Source organism: Mobula birostris, chromosome 5 (genome assembly GCF_030028105.1).
Source record: "Mobula birostris isolate sMobBir1 chromosome 5, sMobBir1.hap1, whole genome shotgun sequence".
NCBI classification, from domain to species: Eukaryota; Metazoa; Chordata; class Chondrichthyes; order Myliobatiformes; family Myliobatidae; genus Mobula; species Mobula birostris.
This window is the reverse complement of record NC_092374.1, coordinates 192,589,352-192,602,454: the sequence shown is the minus strand read 5'-3', so window position 1 is coordinate 192,602,454 and position 13,103 is coordinate 192,589,352. Positions and strand designations below refer to the sequence as shown.

General features: G+C 46.3%; 2 long non-coding RNA genes across 3 annotated transcripts; one reads left to right on the top strand and one right to left on the bottom strand.

The window, feature by feature from the left end:
• Positions 1 to 6: 6 nt before the first annotated feature.
• On the bottom strand, positions 7 to 9,341 carry LOC140198180 (uncharacterized). Of its 2 annotated transcripts, none has more exons than XR_011886124.1 (3): positions 8,790 to 9,341; positions 8,392 to 8,647; positions 7 to 103 (listed from the first exon to the last, which is right to left on the bottom strand). It is a non-coding gene; the product is annotated as an uncharacterized lncRNA (long non-coding RNA). The 2 variants fall into 2 exon arrangements; XR_011886125.1 differs by lacking the exon at positions 8,790 to 9,341 and adding an exon at positions 7,076 to 7,277 and having other exon boundaries at positions 7,720 to 8,735.
• LOC140198178 (uncharacterized) lies at positions 8,057 to 11,940 on the top strand. The gene is made up of 2 exons (XR_011886119.1): positions 8,057 to 9,687; positions 11,314 to 11,940. It is a non-coding gene; the product is annotated as an uncharacterized lncRNA (long non-coding RNA).
• The last annotated feature ends 1,163 nt before the right edge of the window (positions 11,941 to 13,103 follow it).

Here is a 13,103-nt window from a genome sequence, read left to right as displayed (position 1 = left end):
CCACGGCGGAGGCTCATCGATTGTCTCCTCACGGGAAGAGCGGCTCAGGTTGGAACATAAAGGTGAGATGCATTTCACGTATCTGTTGAACCATAAATCAGCTCTGTGTTGAAGGGAAAGGGACAGAGAGAGATATGCATCAGTATTATCATTTTGAATCATATAAAGGAAATCAGTGGAGACATAATATATGTATTAATAATTACGAGGCATAGATAAGGTAGGCTTAGTAGGTGAGACAGAGAACTTTTACAGGGTATCTGTTAGATTTGTAGCAAAGGAGATGGAAGAAGAACGTAAAACACCATGTTGTGCCTAAAAAGTAAATCAAAAACACCCAAAAACGAATCCCTCCTACCTACACAATGTCCATATCCCTCACATTCCTCACATTCATTGCCTCTCTAAGCTTCTCCTAAAAGCCTCTGAAGTATTTGCTTCAACCACCAGACCAGGCAGCACATTACAGACACCCACCACCTCTGTGCAAAAAATTACCCCTCACATCCCCTTGAACCTACCCCTCTCACCTTCAATGCATGACCTCTGGTATTAGAGCTTTCTACCTTGGGAAACAGATACTCTCTGTCCAATCTATCTAAGCCTCTCATAATATAAGACCATAAGATATAGGAGCAGAATTAGACCATTTGGTCATTTGAGACTGCTCTGCCATTTCATTATGGCTGATCCAATTTTCCTCTCAGCCCCAATCTCCTGCCTTCTCCCCACATCCCTTCATGCCCTGTTCAATCAAACCTTTTTCAGAACTCCCCTCAGCCTCTGCTGCCCGAGAGAAAACAACCCAAGTTTGTTTAGCCTTTCATGGTAGCTCATGCCTTCTAAACTAGGCAGAATCCCACTAAACCCCTTCTGCACCCTCACCAAAGCCTCTACACCTTTCCTATAGTGAGACAACCAGAACTGTGTGCAATAGTCCAGATGTGGCCTGGATAAGGTTTTATAAATTTGCAACATAACCTCTTGACTTCTTAACACAATGCCTCGACTAATAAAAACAAGCATTCCATAAGCCTTCCTAACCACCCTGTGGACCTGTGTAGCCACTTTCAAGGAGCTATGAACTTGGATCCCAAGATCTCTCTGCTCAGCAACACGTTTAAGGATTTTGCCTGAATAGTGTACTGCCTCCTTGAATTTGCTCTACCAAGGTGCAGAACCTCACATTTATCTGGGTTAAACTACATCTGCCATTTCTCTGTGGAGGTTCCAGCACAGATCCCTGTGCAACACCACTAATTACAACCCTCCAGCTTGAATAAGTCCCTTCAAACACTACACTCTGTCTTCTGTGCACAAGCCAGTTCTGAATCCAAACAGCCAATTCACTGCAGACCCCATGCGTCACAATGTTCTGCATTAGCCTCACATGAGGGACTTTGTCAAACACATTACTGAATTCATGTAACAACATCCACTACCCTACCTTCATTAATGTCTCTTGTCACCTTGTCAAAAAATTCAATCAAGATGGTAAGACATGATCTGCCCCACACAAGGCCATGATGGCTTTCCCTAATTAGACCATGGGAATACCTCTGATGGGTTGGGACCAATTTAATGAATCAGCCTCATTCCAGGAAGGATGTGAATACTATAGAAAGCGTGCAGAGGAGATTTACAAGGATGTTGTCTGGATTGGAGAGCAGGCCTTATGAGAATAAGTTGAGTAAACTGGGACTTTTCTTCTTGGAGTGACATAGTCATAGTCATAGTCATACTTTATTGATCCCGGGGGAAATTGGTTTTCATTACAATTGCACCATAAATAATAAATAGTAATAGAACCATAAATAGTTGAATAGTAATATGCAAATTATGCCAGTAAATTATGAAATAAATCCAGGACCAGCCTATCGGCTCAGGGTGTCTGACCCTCCAAAGGAAGAGTTGTAAAGTCTGACGGCCACAGGCAGGAATGACTTCCTATGACGCTCTGTGCTGCATCTCAGAGGAATGAGTCTCTGGCTGAATGTACTCCTGTGCCCACCCAGTACATTATGTAGTGGATGGGAGACATTGACCAAGATGGCATGCAACTTGGACAGCATCCTCTTTTCAGGCACCACCTTGAAAGAGTCCAGTTCCATCGCCACAACATCACTGGCCTTACGAATGGGTTTGTTGATTCTGTTGGTGTCTGCTACGCTCAGCCTGCTGCCCCAGCACACAACAACAAACATGATAGCACTGGCCACCACAGACTCATAGAACATCCTCAGCATTGTCCGGCAAATGTTAAAGGACCTCAGTCTCCTCAGGAAATAGAGGTGGCTCTGACCCTTCCTGTAGACAGCTTCAGTGTTCTTAGACCAGTCCAGTATATTGTCAATTCGTATCCCCAGGTATTTGTAATCCTCTACCATGTCCACACTGACCCCCTGGATGGAAACAGGGGTCTCCGGTGCCTTAGCTCTCCTCAGGTCTACCACAAGCTCCTTAGTCTTTTTCACATTAAGCTGCAGATAATTCTGCTCACACCATGTGACAAAGTTTCCTACTGTAGCCCTGTACTCAGCCTCATTTCCCTTGCTGATGCATCCAACTATGGCAGAGTCATCAGAAAACTTCTGAAGATGACAAGGCTCTGTGCAGTAGTTGAAGTCTGAGGTGTAAATGGTGAAGAAAAAGGGAGACAAGACAGTCCCCTGTGGAGCCTCAGTGCTGCTGATCACTCTGTCAGACACACAGTGTTGCAAGCAGACGTACTGTGGTCTGCCAGTCAGGTAATCAATAATCCATGATACCAGGGAAGCATCCACCTGCATCGCTGTCTGCTTCTCCCCCAGCTGAGCAGGGCGGATGGTGTTGAACGCACTGGAGAAGTCAAAAAACCTGACCCTCACAGTGCTCGCTGGCTTGTCCAGGTGGGCGTAGACACGGTTCAGCGGGTAGATGATGGCATCCTCAACTCCTAGTCGGGGCTGGTAGGCGAACTGGAGGGGATCTAAGTGTGGCCTGACCATAGGCCGGAGCAGCTCCAGAACAAGTCTCTCCAGGGTCTTCATGATGTGGGAGGTCAATGCCACCAGTCTGTAGTCATTGAGGCTACTGGGGCGCGGCGTCTTCGGCACAGAGACGAGGCAAGACGTCTTCCACAGTACAGGAACCCTCCGGAGCCTCAGGCTCAGGATGAAGACATGGCGAAGTACTCCACATAGCTGAGGGGCACGGGCTTTGAGCACCCTGGTACTGACACCATCCGGTCCTGCAGCCTTGCTTGGGTTGAGACGTTTCAGCTGTCTTCTCACCTGTTCAGCTGTGAAGCCCACCATGGTGGTTTCATGTGGGAAAGGGGTATAGTCATGAGAGCAGGGTGGGGGACTGTGAGGAGGGGTAGGAGGGGAGAGTGGAATATGTGTTGGTTGGGGACCGACAACAGATGGCTCATGTGGGGGATGGGCAGGGGTCACAATGTCAAATCTGTTAAAGAACAGGTTAAGTTTGTTGGCCCTGTCCACACTGCCTTCAGCTCCTCTTTTGCTAGTTTGCTGGAACCCATTGATGGTCCTCACCACCCTCCAGATCTCTCTCATGTTGTACTGCTGGAGTTTCCACTCAAGATTCCTCCTGTACCTGTCTTTAGCCTCCCTGATCCTGGCTTTCAGTTCCCTCTGTATTGCCCTCACCTCCTCCCTATTTCCATCTCTAAATGCCCTCTTTTTAGCGTTCAGGATGTCCTTAATGTCCTTTGTCACCCATGGATTGTTATTTGAATAACAGAGGACAGTTCTTGTTGGAACATTGCAGTCCACACAGAAGTTAATGTAATCAGTGATGCATTCTGTGAATCCATCAATATCCTCTCCATGTGGCTCACAGAGTGCATGCCAGCCTGTCACCTCAAAACAACCCTGGAGTGCCTCATAAGCCTCTTCCGACCATTTTCTCACTGTCCTCGAGGTTGCAGGTTTACTCTTCACCAGAGGCACGTAGCAGGGTTTTAGATGCACCAGGTTGTGATCTGACCTTCCCAGTGGAGGGAGGGGAGAGGAGCTTAACGTTAGCGTACATCAAATCCAGAGTCCTCTCCCCTCTGACTGTACAGCTCACGTACTGCGTGAAGTTGGGTAGTGTTCTAGCCATGATAACATGGTTGAAGTCACCCGAGATGGTAATGAGGGCACTCGGGTGCTGGGTTTGTAGTCTGGCTATGACGGTGTAAATGATGTTACACACCGACGTCGGGTTGGCAGAGGGAAGGATGTACACAACAACCACAATTGCATGTGAGATTTCCCTTGGCAAATAACATGGCCGGAGTCCAACAAAAGGTTCGATATCCGGAGGATGAGAGGTGATCTGATGGAGATGTATACAAGGATGAGAGGCATTGATAGTGTGGACAGCCAGAGGCGTTTTCCCAGGGCTTAAATGGCCAACATGAGGGTGCTTGGAAGTAGGTACAGAGGGGATGTCGGGCTAACTTTTTCACACAGAGTCTGGTGGGTGTTGGAATGCACTGCCAGCGATGGTGGGGGAGGCAGATACAATAGGATCCTTTAAGAAACTCATAGATAAGTACGTGGAGCTCAGAAAAATAGAGGGCTATGTGGTTGGGTAATTCTAGGCAGTTTCTAAAGTAGGTTACATGGTCGACACAGCATTGTGAGCCAAATGGCCTGGAATGTGCTGTAGATTTCTATGTTCTATGTTCTATGAATCAACTATGAAGCCCATTCTTCATCAGAATTTCTCCTCATGTCAAATCAATCATTGAGGGAAGAGAACACCAACTTATCACCACACTCACTCTCCAGAAAGCACATTCCTTCTTTTTAAGGCAAGAAAACTTTAAGTCCATATTCCATATTTATGATTGCAATTGGACTTGTTACCCACTGCAGTCCTATCATAGTGAAGAGCAACACACAAAGTGCTGGAGGAACTCAGTAGGCAAGGGAGCATCAATGGAAATGAGTAGTGGACGTTTCGGTCTGAAACTCTTCAGCAGGACCTTTCACCATTTCTGATGCAGGGCCTTGGTGTGACTGACTGTACTCTTTTCCATAAATGCTGCATGGCCTGTTGAGTTCCTCCAGCATTTTGAGTGTGTTACTTAGATTTCCAGAATCTGCAGATTTTCCCTTGTTCGTTGATAATAAAGACCAACGTACTGTTTACACAAGAGATTCAGTGGGGACTCAGTAATATCTAAGGTAGGGACATGTTCAGCACAACTTTGTGGGCCGAAGGGCCTGTACTGTGCAGTAGGTTTTCTATGTTTCTATGTTGCTAACATACGTAAACGGCTCTTTCAGGAGTGCAATAATTGACAGAAAGTGTAAAACAGAAATGAGACATATGCTGACCATACAGCTGGGATGAAGAGGCACGGAGTCTCACGAAATTTGTTTGTGTGTTTGTTTAACGGCAGCTGTACATTGCAATACATAAACTTAGCATCGTACTGAGCAAAAGTCTAAGGCACCTGAGCTATATATATGCTCCTTAGACTTCTGCACGGTACTGACTGTACGAGTTAGGGTTAGTACGTTGTGAGCATGCTGTGTCAGTGTCGGAGGCCTGGCGACACTTGCGGGATGCTCCCGGGACATCCTTGGAATGTGTTGGTCGTTGACTCAATTGATGCATTTCACTATATGTTTCGATGTACAGGACTAATTCCGCTAGACGGAGCAGAGTGGTGGTAGAGGGGAACTGATTATGTCTGGAATCCAAAAAAAAAGCGCAGAGCTTTGGGACCTTCCTGATGGGGGATGGAAGTATATAGGGAATGGACATCCATGGTGAAAATAAAGCGGTGGGGGCCAGGGAACTTAAAATCATCGAAAAGTTTAAGAGCGTGAGAAGTGTCACGAACATAGGTAGGAAGGGATTGAACAAGGGGGAGATAAAACCGTGTATGCAGAAATGAGTTCTGTGGGGCAGGAGCAAGCTGAGACAATAGGTCTGCCAGGACAGGCAGGTTTGTGGATCTTGGGTAGGAGGTAGAAACGGGAAGTGCGAGGTGTGGGAACCTTATCCGCTCAGGGGATCTCCCATCCACTGCTACCAACCTTATAGTTCCCACACCTCACACTCCCCTAATCAGTTGCCCTCTACCACCACTCTGCTCCGTCCAGCGGAATTAGTCCTTACTCTTAAGAATTTCTCCTTTGGCTCCTCCCACTTCCTCCAAACTAAAGGTGAAGCTATTGGCACCAGTATGGGTCCTAGCTATGCCTGTCTTTTTGTTGGCTTTGTGGAACAATCTATGTTCCGTACCTATATATAGTATAGTCAGAGGGACAGAGGGAGAAAAAGTGTCCCCCACTTTTCCTTCGCTACATCGACGACTGCATTGGCGCTGCTTCCTGCACACATGCTGAGCTCGTTGACTTTATTAACTTTGCCTCCAACTTTCACCCTGCCCTCAAGTTTACCTGGTCCATTTCCAACACCTCTCTCCCTTTTCTAGATCTTTCTGTCTCTATCTCTGGAGACAGCTTATCCACTGATGTCCACTATACGCCTACTGACTCTCACAGCTATCTGGACTATTCCTCTTCTCACCCTGTCTCTTTCAAAAACGCCATTCCCTTCTCACAATTCCTCTGTCTCCGCCGCATCTGCTCTCAGGATGAGGCTTTTCAGTCCAGGACGAGGGAGATGTCCTCCTTTTTTAAAGAAAGGGACTTCCCTTTCTCCACCATCAACTCTGCTCTCAAACGCATCTCCCCTATTTCACGCACATCTGCTCTCACTCCATCCTCCCGCCACCCCACTAGGACTAGGGTTCCCCTGGTCCTCACCTACCACCCCACCAGCCTCCGGGTCCAACATATTATTCTCCGTAACTTCCGCCACCTCCAACGGGATCCCACAACTAAGCACATCTTTCACTCCCCACCTCTCTCTGCTTTCCGCAGGGATCGCTCCCTACGCGACTCCCTTGTCCATTCGTCGTCCCCCCCCCCCCATCCCTCCCCACTGATCTGCCTCCTGGCACTTATCCTTGTAAGTGGAACAAGTGCTACACATGCCCTTACACTTCCTCCCTTACCACCATTCAGGGCCCCAAACAGTCCTTCCAGGTGAGGCGACACTTTACCTGTGAGTCGGCTGGGATGATATACTGCGTCCGGTGCTCCCGATTTGGCCTTCTATATATTGGCGAGACCCGACGCAGACTGGGAGACCGCTTTGCTGAACACTTGTGCTCTGTCCGCCAGAGAAAGCAGGATCTCCCAGTGGCCACACATTTTATCCACATCCCATTCCTATTCTGACACGTCTGTCCACGGCCTCCTCTACTGTAAAGATGAAGCCACACTCAGGTTGGAGGAACAACACCTCATATTCCGTCTGGGTAGCCTCCAACCTGATGGCATGAACATCGACTTCTCTAACTCCGCTAATGCCCCACCTCCCCCTCGTACCCCTTCTGTTATTTATTTTTACACACACATTCTTTCTCTCACTCTCCTTTTTCTCCCTCTGTCCCTCTGACTATACCCCTTGCCCATCCTCTGGGCCCCCCCCCTCCCGCTTGTCTTTCTCCCCGGACCTCCTGTCCCATGATCCCCTCATGCCCCTTTTGCCAATCACCCGTCCAGCTCTTGGCTCCATCCCTCCCCCTCTTGTCTTCTCCTATTATTTTGGATCTCCCCCTCCCCCTCCCACTTTCAAATCTCTTACTAGCTCTTCCTTCAGTTAGTCCCGACGAAGGGTCTCGGCCGGAAACGTCGACTGTACCTCTTCCTAGAGATGTTGCCTGGCCTGCTGCGTTCACCAGCAACTTTGATGTGTGTAGCACAAATACCTCACTTGGATGGCAATAGGTGGGCGCCTTCCCTCTAGAATACTTTCTGAAAGTCCGAGTCACTGTCTGGCCTGACTGGGCTTGATAAGGGTCTCCGGCGTGGCAGTCCGGAACTCCACCACTGTACCCAAGAGGATGAATGAGAAATGAACGGAGATGTAGAGATCACACGGGAGGCCGGAATGAATATCCAGGTAAGTACTTTTCTGGATATTTTGCCTTTCCAGCACAGTTGGAAAACAAAGGCAATAATCTAAATCAGGAGGCCGGACATAACAAAAACAAAAGTAAAAAGTAGCAGGCAAGCAATTTCAAAAAACACAACAGACTGAATCAAAGGTTCTAAAATCAAACAGGTCCATAATATAAAAATTGCAAGGCAGAACAAAAACACATTGGAAAGGAAAGCGTACTGGATTACACGACAGAGACACTATCAGGCGTTGGCTAATAGACTGAGGAAGGAACAGCACAATTCACACAGCTTAAATACTCATAAAAACCAGGCTCTGATGAAGTCAGTTACCATGCAAGTAACAGAGCAAGGCAAGAATGCTTCGCAACAAGAAGGCGGCTGACAGTCACACTATCAACACAGCACGGACCTGGTGACGACTGCGATATGCATGAAACAATGCCCAGTTTTCGTACGGAGAGTCCATTTGCAAGGAAGGTCTGCAGAAGAATGCAAGGGGTTCAAACGAGATACCTGATCTACGGGCTGTTTCCGGGACACATATCGGTCTACCGTTGAACCTCCTTCCGCATTAGACATTGAAGGACTAAACTCTGGAAATTTCTTCCTTGGCCAGAAGCAACAATGTGAGTGGTAACAGTGACCCGAAGACAGAGGCGCTGACACTATAAATGTATAGAACCAATTATACAATCAATATTTAGGCCGAACGACATACTGAATGTAAATAAAGTTATGCACAATGCATAATGTGTATTTCATCAAGGGCAGGAATCTGTATTAAGGTAGGCGGGGTCCGAAACTTACTGAGGAGTTTTCAGAGTTTCCAACAACCCTTCCGTACCCTCCCCTTCTGCGTGGAGTTCTGCGGATCAAATAAGAACTCCTGCTCTCCGCGCCCATTGCTGTGAAGGTTGTTTTACTAAGAGAGTTCGGGCCGGCAAATTGTGCGACTGCGATGGAACAGTTTCCAGACCTAAAAGAACTCTTGTCGAAACTCGTTCCCACCGCTTTGAGCGTCATCGGGAATGCAGCATTAACAGCCGTTCTGTATGGGCTAGAATATCTGGTGGATAAAAACAGCCCATGTCCCTGTGATCCAAAATGGAATGCTACCCATTCGAATCTTGCTTTTTGTGTACCCACAGTCGTCCTCCTTCTCATCAGTATGCTGGTGGTTCCCGGTTGTCGGCGAATGTTGAAGTGTGGAACGTGCAGTCGATGTCCCGAGTGTGGAAGGCGCAGTGGATGTTGCAAGTGTGGAATGTGCAGTCCATGTCCCGAGTATGGAAGGTGCAGTGGATGTTGCAAGTGTGGAATGTGCAGTGGACGTTCCAACTGTGGAACGTACTGTGGATGTCCCTGGTGTAGAACGAGCTGTGGATGTTGCAAGTGTGGAACGTGCTGTGGATGTCCTTGGTGTGAAGAGTGCAGTCAATGTCCCGAGTGTGGTTCACGGTGTGAATGTAACAATGCAAGCTGTGGTTGCAGGAACACCTGCAGAAAAATTTGTTTTGTATTGAACACACTGATGCAAATATCGATCCCATCTATCATATGGGCTGTTATTTTACTACTGGATGGGGACTATGTCGCCTGCTATTACGCCCCTTCAGTCAACCGGACGCACGGCCATCAGAAATGCAAAGAGTTTTGCAGCCTCGAAACTTTGTCTTCTCTGCGCGAGCATTGCTTCACGTCCCGGGTGAGTATCGTCAGATATTGCTTGAAGTGCGCGATTATAACAGTGCAGGTCTCCGGCTACTGGATCTATCCGCGCCGTTGCTGTCCCGGCACATCTCAATTTAGATGCGAGAAAGCGCCCAGAACTGACACAGAAATGATGGCGCAGGGTTAAAGTGAGAAGGAGAAATTTTCAGGATGATTTGAACGATAGGCTTTCCACAAGATGGTGGTGAATATCTGGAAAGAGGTGCTAGATGAGGCGTTGGAGACGGAAATAGTTAAATGTAGGTGCTTACAGACGAAAAGAGTAAGGGGATCCAGAATAAAGGCAGGGAAATGGGGTTAGCGTCTACGGGCATCGCAGTCGGCAAAGGTCAAAGTTCAAAAGTTCGAAGTAAATTTATTATGCAAGTACATATATGTCACAATTTACATAGAAACACAGAACATAGAAAACCTACAGCACAATACAGGACATTAGCCCACAAACCTGTGCCGAACATGTACTTACTTTAGAAATTACCTAGGGTTACCCGGAGCCCTATATTTTTCTGAGCTCCATGTACCTGTCCAGGAGTTTCTTAAAAGACCCTATTGTATCCGCCTCCACCACCGCCACCAGCAGCCCATTGTAAGTACTCACCGCTCTCCGCATAAAAATACTTATCCCTGACACCTCCTCTGTACCTACTTACTTTAAACTGTGCCTTCTCGTGTTAGCCATTTCAGCCCTGGGGAAAAGCCTCCGACTATTCACACAAGCAATGCCTCTCATCAGCTTATACAGCTCTATCATGTCACCTCTCATCCTCAATTACTCTAAAAGAAAAGGCTGAATTCACTCAACCTACTCTCATAAGGCATGCTCCCCAGTCCAGACAACATCCTTGTCAATCTCCTCTGCACCCCTTCTATGGTTTCCACGTCCTTCCTATAATGAGGCGACCAGAACTGAGCACAGTACTCCAAGTGCGGTCTGGCCAGGGTCCTATATAAATGCAACATTACCTCTCGGCTCCTAAACTCAATCTCATGGTTGAGAAGGCCGATGCACTGTATGCCTTCTTAACCACAGAGTCAACATGCATAGCAGCTTTGAGTGTCCTATGGACTCGGACCCCAAGATCCCTCTGATTCTTAACACTTCCGAGAGTCTTACCATTAATACTATATTCTGTCATCATATTTGACCTACCAAAATGAACCACCTCACACTTATCTGGATTGAACTCCATCTGCCACTTCTCAGCCCAGCTTTGCATCCTATCGATGTCCTGCTGTAACCTCCCTTCAGCCCTCCACACTATCTACAATACTCTCAACATTTCATACCCTGACATTCATTTTCTTGTGGGCATTCAAAGTAATGCAAAGGGAGAAGCTCTTTAGTTTGAGAGTAGGGACCTTATGCAGTTCTCCACCAGTTGGTACCCGGCTCACTCTTTGAATGCATACAAAGCAGTGATTGATGGCTTTCTTTAGATTAGAATGGAAGAATATGATATGGATTTAGTACAGGGAATGAGTATTGGAGCAATAGATGATCTCGCTGAAAAAATACCTGATCAATTTCAGTGACTAGGCAAGCTCAATATTTACTCTCGTTCTACTTATAAGCTTCTGTTTTTTTTTAATATCTTGACAGAAAATTGGCAGCATTTTTCTGATGTTATCTGTGGTCTTTCTGGTATTACTAAAATTCATTCCGAGGTGGACTTCTTGTGACTGTACTGAGGAGGGTTATTACGAGTTCAAGTATCAACGAGCGGTGGAAAAGAAGAAATTGAGCAAGGTGAAGGAAGAGTTGGGGAAGAGAGCGGCAGAGACTGCAAATATGGAGGCCAAAGAGCTAATTTCAAAACTGAAACTCAGCAAATCTGATCAGAGTGAACAGAACTCTAACCAAGGTGAACAGAACTCTAACCAAGGTGAACAGAACTCTAACCAAGGTGAACAGAGCTCGAACTAAACAAGAGATACAAATACTGATGAAGCTGGCCCCAGTGAAAGTTCAGCATAACCAGCTACGGGAGCCATGTATTCTGTGCTGCGCGTTAATTATCTTTATTATAATAAGCAGTCACATTAGTGGGGCTGCGGTAAAAGCAAATGGAATAAATATCATACTATTGCTTATTTCTCTGTATGTTGTAGCTTTGAAATGCAGAGGTCATATTTTTCCTGACTGCTTAATATCACTTGATATTGCTTCAATATTGTATGTTTTCTAATTGCTAATAAAGAATCGAATAAAGGATTCCTCTCTTTGGAACACACATTTAATTGGAGTCGAGGGTGAGTCAAGTAGGTAGAACAACTACCTCTGGGGTCGCAGGCTGGTGGCAATTGTTTGGTTTGGTTTCAGATTTTTGTGTCACCGCTACAAAAACTGTTGACAATGTTACAATGTGGCATCATTTTAATCACCATTTCAATGATCGACCACAACTCAGCAAGGCAGGGTATACTTCCTGAACACCAGCTACAGTACCCTGCAAAAGTATTCAGCCTGAACCCTTTGTTCACATGAATGAGTGTTACAACCAGGGATTTTGAGCTCCCACCCCACCGCACAAAAACCAGGGAAAAATAAAATACCAAAAACTGAAATGTCGGCAGTTCAGGAGTTATGGGGAACTGGAACAGAAGTGTTCAAGCCTGAAACCTATTAGACAGGATCATATGGAAAGGCCCGACAGACCCAAGGGGCCTGGTGGCTACTCTTGCTCCCATTTTGATTTGTTCTTGGGTCCGGAAAAGTTGAGTCTCGGCCATAGAACAGAGATTCACCGAGGCTACAATTCACACAGATGTACAGTATAATGACCTGGAGCCCAAAACTATTCAAATCTTATCAAGCAACATAAGGGAAACGTAAAACACCCTAAACAAAGCCCACACAAATAATTTTAATGCATAAGGAAAGTTGATTTCCATCCCTAGTCTGATCATGATCTACCTTATGACCCACATCAACTTCCTTAATTATTAATCATGACTGCTCCCTCAATGGCATACAGGATTTCTCGATTTTTTTATGCCAAATATCAAAAACTGAAATGTCAGTAGTTCAGAAGTTATGGGGAACTGGAACAGAAGTGTTCAATTTCTCAAATTTTTATGCCATTAACTGAGGGATCCGTGTACCCCAAGTTGTGAACCTCTGCTTTAGAAGGAACTGGCTATTTAAGGTTAACTATTCTGGATAATCCTACGCTGGGTAGAGAGAACAAATAGAGTGAGATCTCAGGCAACTGATACCTGGGCCAAATCAAAACAGGCAAAATGAAGTCAGAGGACAAGCATTGAAAACATGGAAGAACCTCTCGCTGAATGGAAGATGATTAAGGCTGTTGGGAGTCAATCACTCAATTCCCAGAATATGACTGCAGGACTTCCAGTGGCAATGAATAACTAATCACATGTATGGGAGTT